This window comes from Lissotriton vulgaris, chromosome 2_1, assembly GCF_964263255.1.
Source record: "Lissotriton vulgaris chromosome 2_1, aLisVul1.2, whole genome shotgun sequence".
Lineage (NCBI taxonomy): Eukaryota > Metazoa > Chordata > Amphibia > Caudata > Salamandridae > Lissotriton > Lissotriton vulgaris.
In genome coordinates, this window is record NC_141687.1 from 1,231,647,438 (window position 1) to 1,231,662,143 (window position 14,706).

The following is a 14,706-nucleotide window of genomic DNA, read 5'->3' on the forward strand; positions in this document are numbered from 1 at the left end:
TCGAAGGACATCTGCAATATTGCGAGATCTCTGCCACATAGGCATGGAACTCTGTGCCTTCAGTGATGCCTCCACCCCTGAAAACCCTAAATTCTTGTTGAGTGGTTTCCATGCTGAGGTGTACACTGGCATAGTTTTTGGTGTTGAAAAAAAAATTGGAAAGTGGGCGTGTATTATAGAAAACTAAATAGACCTGATGCACTGGGAGTTTTCTTCGACTAAGTGAGGACCATTTATTTTGTTTCTGAACCACCTGACTTTTCCTGGGGTTCCCAAACAGGGGCAAAGTAGACCAAAGCATCCAAAGTAAATTCAATGGATGGTCTGGCATTCGTTGACTGATGGCCCACAGGCGGACAGGCTACAAGCTAAAAATGTGATCCAGATGAGCCAGATAAAGCTCCATGTATAGATCCATGACCTTTCCCTGACTCTAGATAGAACTAGGAGACTTGCAAGTTTGGCACTCAGGATATATCCCATTTTTTTCTAAATTAGCCCCTTTGTATCTAAAATACTGATTATTAAAGAGAACAGTTGTTTGCACTGGGATCCTTGGAGGTTTACTATCCAGAGCAAGAACGTAACATTTTATCATTTGTCTCACCTCCTAAAGGAGAATTCAGTGAAGGCACCATTCTATAAATAACTATACATAAACAAGCATTAGCATAGTCCATAGTTTTGACATGTGTGGTGCATGGCATTGGTTTTGAAAAATCTTGTTTGTGTACTGGGAGAAGAGTGCAGACAAAAGCATAGGACAAATTGAGGCTACATACAATAAAGCAAGCTTTTTGGAGCTTCTGTTTTTCATCTGATTTTGTCAGCAATAACTTGCTGGTTAAACAGACTGCTCTGAGGCGGCAAAATGCACCCTCGTGCAGCCTAGTGGAGGTGGAAAGACATGCTATAAGTCATAAAAAGAAATACAGAATCTCTGTATATTTCTATGAAAACAAGAATAGACTTTTTATTTTTGTGATCTGTTTTTTTTCTATTTGAACAGTAATCAGCAGACAGGAGATAGTTATAGCAAACATGTTTATTTTTGCTTGTTGTAAGTCATTACAAGGGCAGAATGTCTGTGCATGTTTCTACTTATTCTGAGCTACAACTTTTAAAATCTATGTTACACTACACTGGTTCTAATATCTTTTTGCAGGTAATTAGTAACTGCTTGTTGGTGTTTTTAATTTTGCACTACAGATTCTGCTTTTATTCTTCCTGTTTGCAACTGCTCTCTCTTTCTCATATGAAACACCAAGTATTTAAGTGCTTTGTGGGATGGGTGAAGGTGTGACCATGTATTGTAAGAGATAAAATACCCTTTGCTGTACCTTGAAGTTCAGTGAACTACTAAAGGAATTCGTCCTTCTGCCTCAAACTCAATATGGTCAAGAAACTCCTTGATAACTTGCTTCCTTCCAATTCCAATGTACGGCAGGGAATACTTTATCCCATATAATATTTTTCTATTTGTGCCAATATTATTCTTATTATTCTGCCCTTCTTTGTAACATGGTTTCTGTTCCTTTGCTTCCATATAGTGTCAACCCATGCTGCATGGTTGGATTGAAAAGGTGCACTGCTGGATTTAATGTTAAAAAAGCATAACAGGATTTTTTTTCATTACGCAAAACTATCCATTTATATAAATCTTCCATTTGGGCTTAGATTATTCAGTTAAGCTTTTCCTTCAGCTACACAAACTGTGCAATGAAGTAAAACACAGGCAAGTGGATAGATCGCGACCCTGTCAATTTCATTGCAAGATAACAAATCCGCTTCTGGTTGTTAGGCAGCCTGCAGTTTCCTCGTTAATAAAGTACGCCTTATATCAGCGATTCTCCAAAGAAACAGCTGTGTGGTATGTTGAATAAAGACATATTTTTTGCAGACAAGGTGGTAATCAAAGATTAAAACTGTTACTGCTTGGCACATGGAAGTACTCGTAATCCATCTCCAACTACGGCAGGTGGTGATCTTCCGAGGTGGTAGATTGTAAATACCTTCTCTAAGTTAGACCGGCAACGTCCTGCTGGAGGGTGGGAATCCAGGAGGTGGTGGTGGGAGATGACTTGCGTGGATTACCTCGTAAGATCATTTAAAACAAAAGTGGTCACATTGTAAATTATAGTGCTATCGTATTCACCTACATTTGCTACAAACCTATAGGTTTTAAAGGGCCAACCATGTTTCATTGTAAGCTGAACAAAACTGACTCTACTTAGGGCTGTTTGGCTTTCAACAATCTCAAGATCATCTTTAGAAACGAATGGGAAATGAATGCGCATTTTACCACAATTTCTCCAAAATGTCTAAAACGTAGGTGGGAAGTCTTGGGCTGCCTGGTATTCTCATCTGGAGGGCTTTTGGCCTGATAGATTGCGTTGAAAAGGAGCAGGGCCAGGTTTGATTTGCACTTGGCTGACCCCTTCGTGGTATAGTGGGTGAAAAACGATGGACTGGAATGCAGCCCAAACTGCTACCTTTGGTAAGATTTATTCAGGCATTCCTTTCATCACCTTGTTGCAGTTATTATTTTTCATAGCCTCTAATTGTATTTGTATATTTCACTTTCTTTTATTTTCCCCCAACTTGCCCCTTCCAAATAACTTGTGAGTCATATGTTATCAAGGAGTATCTCTTACCAAGGGTAAAGATGCAAAATACATTCGTATGCTTCACAGCCTCTCTGTAGACAGTAGAAATAGACAGCACCACTGCTGTTGCTGAGGTTATGGAGAAATTGTAGCTCGGTTAGGCTGCACTGATCCTTCAATCTATAGTTTTGTGCGTCAGCAATGTCTGTCACTCGGATATAAGATATACATAGATACTTGCAAACGCAATTAATTGATGGGTTATTAAAGAGAATACCTGCATTTAGGAATACATTTAAGATTTTTTGTTTCGTAGAAGTGAACTACATTTCCCAATACAAAAGCGTACAGTTTCCATGAAAAAATATCAGGAAATGCGACCTTTCCATGTGCAATAAACGCAAGTTAGGGTTCCAAAAATCACTCTGTCTATTTAATAAAGCACGCAACATCCCCATTTCAGATGTAAACAGACTGCGAGGACATGAACAATTGACAGCACAGAGCCTGTAATACGGCTAATTACAGTTCATCTTTAGCTGCACAGTGGTTGGGTGCTTTATTTCACACATATTGTCAATCACACTCTCAGTGTGACGCATGGCCTGCCATGGCCTGCCATTGGTCTGGAGTAACGACAAAGTTTGCGCTCCTGGAGAAACAAAGGTTCGGTTTTTCATGTCTTCCTTTCTAAAAGAGCTATGCATCATCACCCCAAAGAGCACATACTGCGCCCTATATTTTGGGTTGAGCATGAACCACCTGCTTGTCGCATGTTAACACTTTTTCCCATGCCACTCCGACGGTCTGGAAGTGTGCGGCAGATAAGAAGATGCACAACTTCAGATCCATCGAGCGATGTGGAAAAATAAGTGGGCCACCAGCCCAGTACCCTGATGGACGAGGAACCCCTGCCTACTACATAATGGCGAATTATACTCTGCTGAGGGGGAAAAAAGTGCATTCTGTGATGCTTGCACGTGATGGGGTATCGCGGCCTACACGCTCCTTGAAATCATGCACATCCACTCTGGTATAGTGGTACGGGCCGAAGACCACGAGCGATCTTCGCTCTTTTATTTATAACCTCTGGCCACGCCTGGCCAGAGGGTGATACATTGTGTGGGGACTGTTCTGGGTCAATGCTCTAGTTCCGCTCTCGTGGTATTAGGGTTGTTACATCCCTTCCCAACTTGGTATTAAACTGTCTCAACAAAGTTCAGCAAAGAAAGTATTTTAGTCTCTGACTAGGTGGTGGATTTGGCCTTAAGTTGTAGCGTTGCGAGGTGAACCGACAGCTGGTGTTTTGGGTGGCCAGATCTGGCTGGGAGTTGACACTCGACTCTTCGCCCCTCACTGGCGAGGCTGTCGGAGGGCTAGGAGGATTGGCCACATTTGACCCTCCAGGGGTGGGCTGTGGGTTCCCTTTAGCCCAGTCAGTTTCTACTTCGGTGCATTCCGGATCGACGCTTACTTGATGTGGGTGTTCCACTCTCTGGAACCATGACACATTTCTGTTAACTACTTGGCCCCTCACATTTGGCAGTGATGGCTGTCCCATTGACTCGCACTACTGTCTAGGTCCCTGGTTCGTAGGGTGTCTTGAACTTCCATCCTGCAGGTGGATTCGAAGCAGTACTAGGCTCCCTGGCAGGCCTTTCATTGGTTTGGGCTCGTTACGCCCAGTAGCGGCTGGTGGAGGGACTGCCGCGGGGCAGTGAGGCGGGGTGGGAGAGGAGCAGGGTGGGGAGTAGTAAACTCCAGCTCACTGCCGACCGGAGTAATGTAAGTAAATAAATAAATAAATAAAACTAATTTCATTGCGTCACTGAGACGCATTTGACGAATTCTCCTCCTTGGAAGTGTGGGCTGTTGTCCTTTTTCAGTTCTTGGGCTAGCCCAAATAGCACAAATGTTTTCTCTAGGACTGGTGCAATGTGGGTATATGCTGTGGAGTCCACCATCTCCGCTATCGGATATTTGGAGTAGTTGTCAACTAGCTCCGCCGTCAACCTTCCATCTCGGAAGCTCCCAAAATCAAGGCTGAGGCAGGTCTTCGGTGAGTATTGGCACCAGGGGCTCTTGTTTGCTTGTGATCTGGCAGGAGTGGCAGTTACATACCATGTTTTTAACAGGGGCTTCTAGCTATGGGAACCCAATCTTTTCCCTCATTTGTGACTTCATTTGGACGGTTCCTTGGTGACCCTGAAGCTCGAGGGTTGTCACTCTCTCTTGGAGGTTCTCAGCTAACACAATTCAAGATCCTCTTAACAGCAAAACTTCCACTGTTGTGCTCAGATTGTCTCGCACCCTGCACAACTTTCCTAGGCGTTCTTTGTTGGGGCCACACCAGTTGTTCGCATCACGCAAAAAGTCCTCCCATGACACTCGGAGTAGGCACTCTATGACCTTGGTTAAGACTGGGTCGTTCTTGGTTGCTGAGCTGATTTCCTTGATGGCGAGGGCATGGGGACATGATCCTTGTAACACTATGTTTACATATTCTTCCTTGCGTCATTGTCGATGTCTTCTTCTCTTGGTCAGGCAGGTGCCGTGAGAGGAAGTCTGCGGGATTCCTTGATCCTGGGTGATACACCAAGTCAATTTGGTGATGCTGCAGCTGAATCGCCCACCATTTGATTAGTGCTGGAGGGTTTTGGGCCGTCCCTTGGAACAGAGGAACAAGTAGGTGGTGGTCGGTGACCACTCAAAATGTATGCCCGCTGATGTAGAGATTGAAATGGCTGGATGCTCACTTGACTGCTAGCGCCTCCCTCTTGATTTGGGAGTACCACGCTTCTGTTTAAGTGTGAGCAGGAAATCCGTTACGCTCGCGGATTTTGCGGATTTTTGGGAAATCCGCAATCTGCAAATTTTGCGGATTTCCCGCAAAATCCGCAAAAAAAAATCCGCGAACGTAACGGGTTCAAAAGTTGAACCCCCACTCATGCAACTATTTTACAATGGCGCCAGCAAGCTGCCAGCGCCGTTGTAAAATAGTTACAAAGTTAGCTTGCACAGAAACCACTAGATAAAACGAAGCAGGTGCTGCTTTATTTTATCTAAGTGCTTCCTGTGCAAGCTAACTTTGTAACTATTTTACAACGGCGCTGGCAGCTTGCTGGCGCCATTGTAAAATAGTTACAGCTCACAGCTCACTCAAGGGACCCCTGCGCCCTTCGGGACGATTGCATAGTAACACACACATGGACGCTCGAAATTGTTGATGCTCAAATTCAGTGACTCATTCATTAGCCCAAAAACAATCGTGAGCGTCGTCGAGGCTGGACAGGTGTGCCTTCTTCCCAAATCTACCGTGGAAAATCAGCTGTGATGCTGGATAGGCTTTGCATCCTTGACTTTCACGAGCGCAATACCCGTGCTGTTCCTGTGACCGGGAGCTTCTTTCTCTTCATCTGCTGAACTGATCTTTCTCTGACCTTTTATTCACACAAGACGAGGCACATACCCTACTGGGCACATTGTGTTCGCACGGGTTTCTGCAAGTTCGCACGCGTTTTGTACAATTTCGCAATTTGCGAAATTGTACAAAACCCTCGCGAACTTGCAGAAACCCGTGCGAACATAAAAAAAAAAATCTGCAAATTCGCGGGAATTCGCGGATTGCGAGTTCGCAAATCCGCAAAATTCGCGAACGCGAGATTCGCAAAATTCGCCCATACTTACTTCTGTTAGTGTGAGGGTGTTGCTCTCAAAGTCGAGGGACACCCATTTGCCGGGCTCTACCTCCTATGTGATCACAGCTTCTAGGCCCACTGGATTGGCCTCTACTAGCAACTCTGTGTTTCTTGTTGCGTCAAAGTATGCCATAGATGTCCTGCTGAACAACACCTCCTTGATATTCCAGAATGCGCCCTCCTCTTCATTCACCCATTTCCATTTGGCGTCTTCCTTGGTTAAAGCTTGCAGGGGTTCCACTATTGTAGCCAGGTTAGGGATGAACCGCCCGCAATACGTGGTCATCCCTAAAAAGCTATCACTTCTGTAACTTTGGTTGGTGCTTGTGATGTGCTTGTTGTATGGTGTGAGTCTACTTGTACCCCCTCCGGGTTAAAAACGTAGCCGAAGAAATCAATAGAGTTCTGAAAAAAAAGCACTGGTCTTTATGAAGTGTTATGCTGTGGTCTGACAGTCACTGTAGGGCTGCTCTATGGTGTTTATGGTGCTCTTCTATCAATGAGGAGGGAATATGGATTTCGTCAGAGACATTCAGCACTCCTTGCAGGACGGAAAGGTTTCACAGACGGCATCCTGAAAAATCTCGGCAGCAGATGAAACGCCTAAGTTCAGCCGTTTGTAGCAGTGCAGCCCCATGTGTGTCAAGAAAGCCGTAATGTACCTGCTCTCGTCTACTAGCCTTAGCTGATGGTACCCTGCATGAAGGTTTAGCTTAGAGAACCATCGGGAGCCGTTTAGATCACCTATAATGTTATCCATCGTAGGCGTTAAAAGCCTCTCCCTTTTGATCACCTGGTTGGGTCGGTGCATGTCTATGCACAACCGTATTTTCTCTGGTTGTTTTGGGCGACACCCAGGGTGTTGAGCTGGTGACCTTTACAATCACAACTTGTTGCTCCAGGTTGCACAACTCCTGTTCCACAAGAAGCCATAGGTGGAATGGTATGCGTCTGTGACGGAGCGCAACCGTTTTTTTGATCTGTCAATGTGTTGCTTGACAGGCGGCCCCTTCATGCACCCTAGCCCCGTAATGAGATATGGGAAACGTTCAAGTACCTCATCAGTCTGGAGTGCCTTGACTGAGTGGGCAAATGTGACCAGGCCGAGGTCTTCCACAGTATGACTTCCTACCAGGATGTCTGTTTCTCTGTGGACCACATGGAATGTTGTTGTGATCTCTTGGTCCTCTGCTTTCACCAGTACCATCATTTTGGCCTTCAGAGGTAGCAGTGTTTGGCTGCCATAGGTGAATATCCTGACGCTGGTCAGGGATAATTGGGGCCGCTGTGCAGTTGCTTGTACTGTTGGCTGCCCATCACATTGGCGGATGCTCCGGTGTCGATTAGAGCTGTGACACAGGATCCGGTTATTTTTATTACACAAGTGGGATGTGGGCGCCTCCTGCATTTCAAGTCACTGGCGAATGATATGATGAAACACTCGCTGTCATCTTCGGTGGATGAATCTTCAAGGTGGGATCGCTGCCGCTGTGATCCTTGACTGTCTTCGGGGTTTCTGAGTCTTCGAGGGATAGTTGTATTACAGACTTGGATGGAGGTGTTCTTCCTCAAGCACCCCTGTTTCTGGGCCCTCCTCTGCATGTGTTGGCAATATGATTGAGGGTGCCACATTTTGAACAAGTTCATCCTTGTGCCGGGCATTCTCCCAGGGGGTGTTCTTCTCACCCGCAGTACCCACAAAGAGAACCAGATGCTGCTTTCACTGATTGTTTTTCTCAGTTTCCTCTTCCTTGAGTTCGGATTGCGTCTGCTCTCTTTTAAATTTACTGTGGTGGGCATTTCTTTTTGTTGAGTGATGGCTAAGTCCATCTTGGTTGCTCTGGCATCCGACAGATCATGGAACCATGCCATGACAAGGATGTCTCCTAGTGGAATTTCCGGCTGGCGGAGGATGAGACTCCTAAGGATTTTGTTTCGACACCCCTGTATGACTTGTGCTCTCACATCTTTAGCTTAGTTTTCTGCCATGCACGTCCTGGCTAGTTCTCACAGGCATGCATAGAAAGCGTCCATGGACTCTCTTTCTCTTTGGCGGACGTGGTGGGGCTTGAAGTGTTCATAGTCGGGGTTAAGTTGCGCTTCAAAGTACAAGTCCAGGGCTGCTGCCAACGACTGCTGAATCAGTCTGTGGTAGCTCCTGTGTTCGGTAGGTATGTGAAGCTGTTTCTTACCCTGCGAATTGTAGTAACAGTGACTGTTTGATGGCGTTGTCCGTTTCTCTTGTTGCGATGAAATAGTTGTTTAGGCGGCTAATCCATAACTTCCACCGGGGGGAGGCAGTGGCGGGGTCGGCAAGCTCACTAACTTGCATGTGTTGTACTGACGGTGCGACAGGGGGCTGCCCCCCCCTAGATGCACATTTTGTGGGCTTGCGTGTGTGGTGTTGTCAAGCAAGGCCACTGAGCAGTGTCAGTCTGGTGAGACTACCTCTGGTTCTTGAGATTGTGAGCCATGTGCTGTCTTGTTGCACAGTAAGGCACTGCACCTGCTCCTTATCTGAAGTCTTGCTGCTACATCCTCTACTTATGTATTTTTCTCTTTTTTCCCCTTTAGTCCTTCTTATAGCCTGCCTAAGCCTTGGGGTGGGTGTGCTAGTGTCACCCCTGGCAGAACTTTTCTGCTAGTACCAGCCCGCTTCAGCCCCTCCCATGTGGTCCCTCTTCTCCAGTGGTAGTGCGAGGGCTTTGGCTGCCTGGAAGTGTTCTGTCCTTTATGCAAGAGTGAGCTCGCTCATTCACTGTCAGTCGTGCACCGGCATGGGCTGGGCCGCTACACTCGGAGAACTCACGTGCAGCTGTGCCTCTGCGCTCGGCTGTTTCTCCGTGGCTGCAGGCAGGGAAGCAGTGCAGGAGCACCGATGCTGGGGCATACAGCAGCCGCTGATTACCACACCCACAATTGAATTCCGGCGGGCTCACCGCCGAAGGTGAGTGAGCGTTGTGGTGAGGGGCAAGATGTGTTGCAGGGGGGGTTAACACCCTTGTTGCCAATGTGACGCTTCATGCATGTGTACTCTGGTATAGTGGTATGGGCGGAAGACCAGGACCGATCTTCGCCCTTTTATTTATACCCACTGGGCTCACCTGGCCAGGGAGTGTCACATTGTGTGGGGACCCTTCCTGGTCAATGCTCTAGTTCTGCTCTCGCAGTATTAGGGTTGTTACACATACGTAAGCACAAGTTACTTCACTGTACATTCTCTACCAGTACTGCTACACTGTGGAGTTTTCAGTCCGGGATTTCTATTTAAAAAAATCATATTTGAGACTTGTGCTTGTCAAGTTGATTGAACAAAAGCAAGGCAAGAATGTAACTAACAGAATTCACAGACGGGGTTGTGTGGTTTTCTTAGTAACACATTTTGATGTTGTATTGCCCACAGAAACTTCAGAAAACAATACCCCAAGTTAGACCAAGACTCTGGTGATGTAATTTTGGGCAGTGCAGATGTGTGATTGTGTGTGCTGCATCATCAATCACAAGCCTTAATCCCTGTTAACGCATGAGACTGACACTTGATAAAATCTCTTTCACACCCATAATGTTATCCTGTAGGATAATCCTGGTCTAGTATATGTGTAGGAGTCTAAGTGCCAGATGTACGACAATTCACTTTAGAGAGTCGCAAATTGTGCCGAATTGTAACTCGCAATTTGCGACTCGCTAAATTGAATGTACAACTGTCTCAGACACTGTTTGCGATTCCCAATGGGGTCCCAAATTGCATGCCTCATCAATATTCAGGAGGCAGGTGCAATTTGTGACCCCATTGGGAATGGCTAGCACTCACAGGAATGGTGGCCTTTTGAGGTCAGCAGGAAACCATGTCTAAACTTCTTTCTAATTAAAACAGTATTTTTTTAAATGCCCCCTGTTTTCCTTAAAGGAAAACAGGATGCATTTAAAAAAGAGAACTGAAACTTTTGAATAAAATTTTTTAAGGGCAGGCAGTGGTCCCTTGGACCACTGCCTACTCTTAAAAAATATTTTCGCTCACACTCACAAAGGGGAACGGGTCCCTTGGGGACCCCTTCCCGCTTGCGAGTGGTTTACCATCTACTTGAAGTAAGTGGTAAACTGCAAGTGTTTTGTACCTCAAATGCAGTCACAAAACAATAGTACATGGCATTGAGACTCGCTATTAGGAAGAGACACCCCTTCCTAATATTGAAAGTCGCAAATGCTATTTTGCGAGGCAGACTTGCAAAATACCATCTTTCTTGCCTTGGTATGCCCCCACTTGTTTCTGAACTGCTGGTGTGCTTTGACTGAGTGTGCCCTGGGTTCCTGCCAACCAGGTACCCAGGGCCTGTGTTCCTTCCCTAAAACTGTGCTGAAACTAAAAACCCAATTGGCCTCTCTGGCCACCTCTCAGCACCTAGTAAATGGTACCCTAGGTACCCAAGGCATGGTGACCAGAGAAGACCCCTGAGGGCTTATTGTGCCCTTATTGTGCCACCCTCAGGGGCCCTCTACCCTGGCACCCACACGCTGCCTTTGCAGGCTGAGTGCCTAATTACAGAACTAAACAAAGAGTCGACATGGCACACAGAACCCATTGCCCTGGCATACTTCTGTCACCCCTCTAGCTGGTTGTCCTATGCCAGAGGTGTGGGCACTGGTGCATGAGCCCTGTGCCCCTACAGTACCCAGGGCCATTCCTGGGCACCGTAAGTGCAGTGATGCCTTTAAGAGTATATGGTGCTGGGAGGTTGTCAGTGCTAACTCCACAGCACCATAATGGCTACACTGAAGACTGAAAAGTTTGGTACCAAACTTCTCAGCACATTAAACACGCACTGATGGCAGTGTGGGCTTTAATGTAAAATGCACCAGAGCGCATCTTAGAGATACCCTCTGAAATCCTAACCTACAATCCACGTCTGGGCTGAGTTGCTGCAGAGGTTAAAAACAACAGGTGATGGACTGAATGCAGAACAATGTCATATATTCACCCCAGTACAGAGATATGGGCCTAAATCCATCGTTTTTTTGGCTCACCATGCCATTCCAGATTGAACCCAGCCATATGCAAATCAGGCTTGACCCTGTGCCCCATGGGAACAGTCCAGCCCGAACTGCCAAGCTAGGTCCTCCCTGGACTGGAAACAAGCATCCAAGGACCGGTTTCGGGCTTTCAGGCCTCATCAGCCTGGATAGCTTGATTCCAGTGGCATGGAGAGCACGGGACTCACGTCTGAGCATACCCGTCCCACTCGGGGTGACAAATGCAAAAAACAACAGGCGACGGACTGAATGCAGAACAATGTCATACATTCACCCCAGTACAGAGATCTGGGCTTAAATCCATAGTTTTTTTGCTCACCATGCCATTCCATTTTGAACCCAGACATATGCAAATCAGTCTTGACCCTGTGCCCCATGGGAACAGTCCAGCCCGAACTGCCAAGCTAGGCCCTCCCTGGACTGGAAACAAGCATCCAAGGACCGGTTTCGGGCTTTCAGCCCTCATCAGCCTGGATAGCTTGATTCCAGTGGCATGGAGAGCACAGTACTCACGTCTGCGCATACCCGTCCCACTCGGGGTGACAAATGCAAAAAACAACAGGTGGTGGACTGAATGCAGAACAATGTCATACATTCACGCCAGTACAGAGATCTGGGCTTAAATCCATCGTTTTTTTGCTCACCATGCCATTCCAGTTTGAACCCAGCCATATGCAAATCAGTCTTGACCCTATGCCCCATGGGAACAGTCCAGCCTGAACCGCCAAGCTAGGTCCTCTCTGGACTGGAAACAAGCATCCAAGGACCGGTTTCGGGCTTTCAGCCCTCATCAGCCTGGATAGCTTGATTCCAGTGGCATGGAGAGCACGGGACTCACGTCTGAGCATACCCGTCCCACTCGGGGTGACAAATGCAAAAAACAACAGGTGATGGACTGAATGCAGAACAATATCATACATTCACCCGAGTACATAGATCTGGGCTGCAGAGGCTGCCACACAGCAGACATGTTGCTGGACCCCTGGGTGGAGAGCCCCCCTCTCTCCTGGGCCTGCAACAATGCATATCCTGGGCGAGGTGCTAGGTCTCCTCCCCCAGGATGGGCAGGGAGAAACTTCAAAGGCATGCCGCCTCTGTGAGCTTCTCCAGAACATTTGCTGTACCCAGCAACTTGCCCCCACCAGTTCTAACCCCCACTCTGGCGGGAAGACTGGCGGGAAAAACTACGTCAGGAAGGGGGGGTGCCAGCCTGTGCCAACCCCACCCCTCAGGTGAGGGAGACGAGGTGAAGCACGACCCCGGGTTCCGGCCATCTTGTAGATGGGGAGCCCTGCCCAATCCCAGCTAGGCACCTGCCCCCCTCCCACAGGAGAGGAGGAGACTAGGGGGTGTACTCACCCCAGGACAGGGACCCATTGGCCCCTGTCCTTGCCCTACCGGTAACACCCCTAAATTCAGTATTTAGGGGCTCCATGAGCCTTCCTTCCTCAGATCCGATACGAAAAGAAGAAATAAGATCAAGAAGAAGAAGACCCGCCGTGCAACTGCTAACAACAGGACGACAACAACTGACTTGACCCCAGCCCTACCGGCCTGTCGATCCTGGAACCTGCTCCTGCCTAATCCTGGTGACTCTGGCGCACAGCAACCTTGGGACACCCGGAGGACCTGCCTGCCTTGACCCTCTTCAAGACTGGGACTCCCATCAGCAGAGGCTCTGCTGCAACAACCCACCTGGTGCCAACCAGGAAGCTCTGGACCAGCCCACTCTACACCCGCTGATCCCGGGCCGGGCCCAACCGAACCAAGACCACAAGGACGTCCCCCTGGTGACAGGGACCCGAAGTACAGTGCCCAAAGACCCTCCTCAATGAACCAGCCGACGCCTGCAGACTCAGAACCAGGGGCCTCCCCAACAGCGACAAGCCGAGAGTAAGCTTTTCCGACACCCAAAGACACCCCAGCACCCGGCGCCCTACAGCCCCCTATGCTTCCCTTGGGGGTACCTACCTGTGCTCCAAGATCTCAACTTACCTCTCGAAGTGCTGGTCGCCCCTGGAGGTCTCCGTCCCCGAGCCTGCAGCCTTTGGTCCTTTTTGATCTTTCCCGTTGGATAACATTGATCGCCCGACGGCTCAAAAGCAACCTGCACCCAGTCGCCCGAGTGCCACTGGCTGTGCCACCTTTGTCCTATCCTACTTCCCCCCTTGCCCTGAGCAAGTGACCAGGAGCCCAGCTCCCCCAGCCGCGTGGCCCTCTAGCCACCAGCTGCCACCTGGAGGCCCCCTTTCCCTCATTGGATATCATTGGGCCTACCTACCTCTGTACCCGGCCGGCCCTGCGCTGCTGGGGCGGAACCAACTGTACTTACCTGACCCTGGGGGACCCCTGAGTCTATACCTGGAACCTTAACTTCACCAGCCAAGTACTCACCTGGAAACCTGTAACTCACTTACCTGCCATTGGATAACATTGACCCAGTGTGAAGTTTTGAAAACTGCAAATATTCATATAAAATCAGCCAAAGTCCGAATGCCGAAGTACTCACCTCCAAGCACGCAAGAAGCGCATACTGTACCTTGCAGCCCAGTACTGAACCTCAAAAGTAATCCTTACCGGATTTACTAGTAATCTGTATTTTCTCCATAGGAACCCATTGTATGCTTTTCTATGACATTTGCCTACTTTGCAAAACTACTTGAAATATTCTTTAAAAATCATACGAAATACTGAAACGCAATTACCTACCTGTTTTAAGCACAAACCCTGGTGCTGGCCGTAGAAGCCCAGTACTGAATTACAAAAGTAACGCGATCGTACTTTACCTGCAACCTGAATTTTCGCCCATTGAATAACAATGTCAGATTGTCATTGAAAAGTTTCTAAGTGTGAACTTTTAAAACTGCTTTATAGTCATGAAAATTCGCCACAGTAACAAACATTTTTGCTAATCTGGTTTCAGCTTAGACCCCAGGACTCAATCTACGATCTAGTCCTGGAACTACTAAAGTAATCTTTACTGTAATCAACTGTACTTTTATAGTAACAATCCATTGAGCTCAATGCTAAAGTGTGTCTAGACTTATTGTGTTGACCAACTTTATTGCTTCCTTGCACCGTAATTACATAAGAGTTCTCATACCTAGCAACGTATATTTTTATGCCTGTTGGTTCTAAAAATAAAACAACTATATCTTTGGATATAAAAACCATTGGCCTGGAGTTCAGTCTTAGTGTGTGAAATCCTTTGCTGACTGAGTGTGTACAACAAATGCTTTGAACTGCCCTCTGGAACTGCCTTACTGCCCACCTCCTGCAGTTTTGAATACATTTCAAAGCATGACTTTTCAATCCGTAAGAATCAGAGAATATCTAACATGGTGCCCAGGAACTACTTTAAAAGCCAGGAAGCA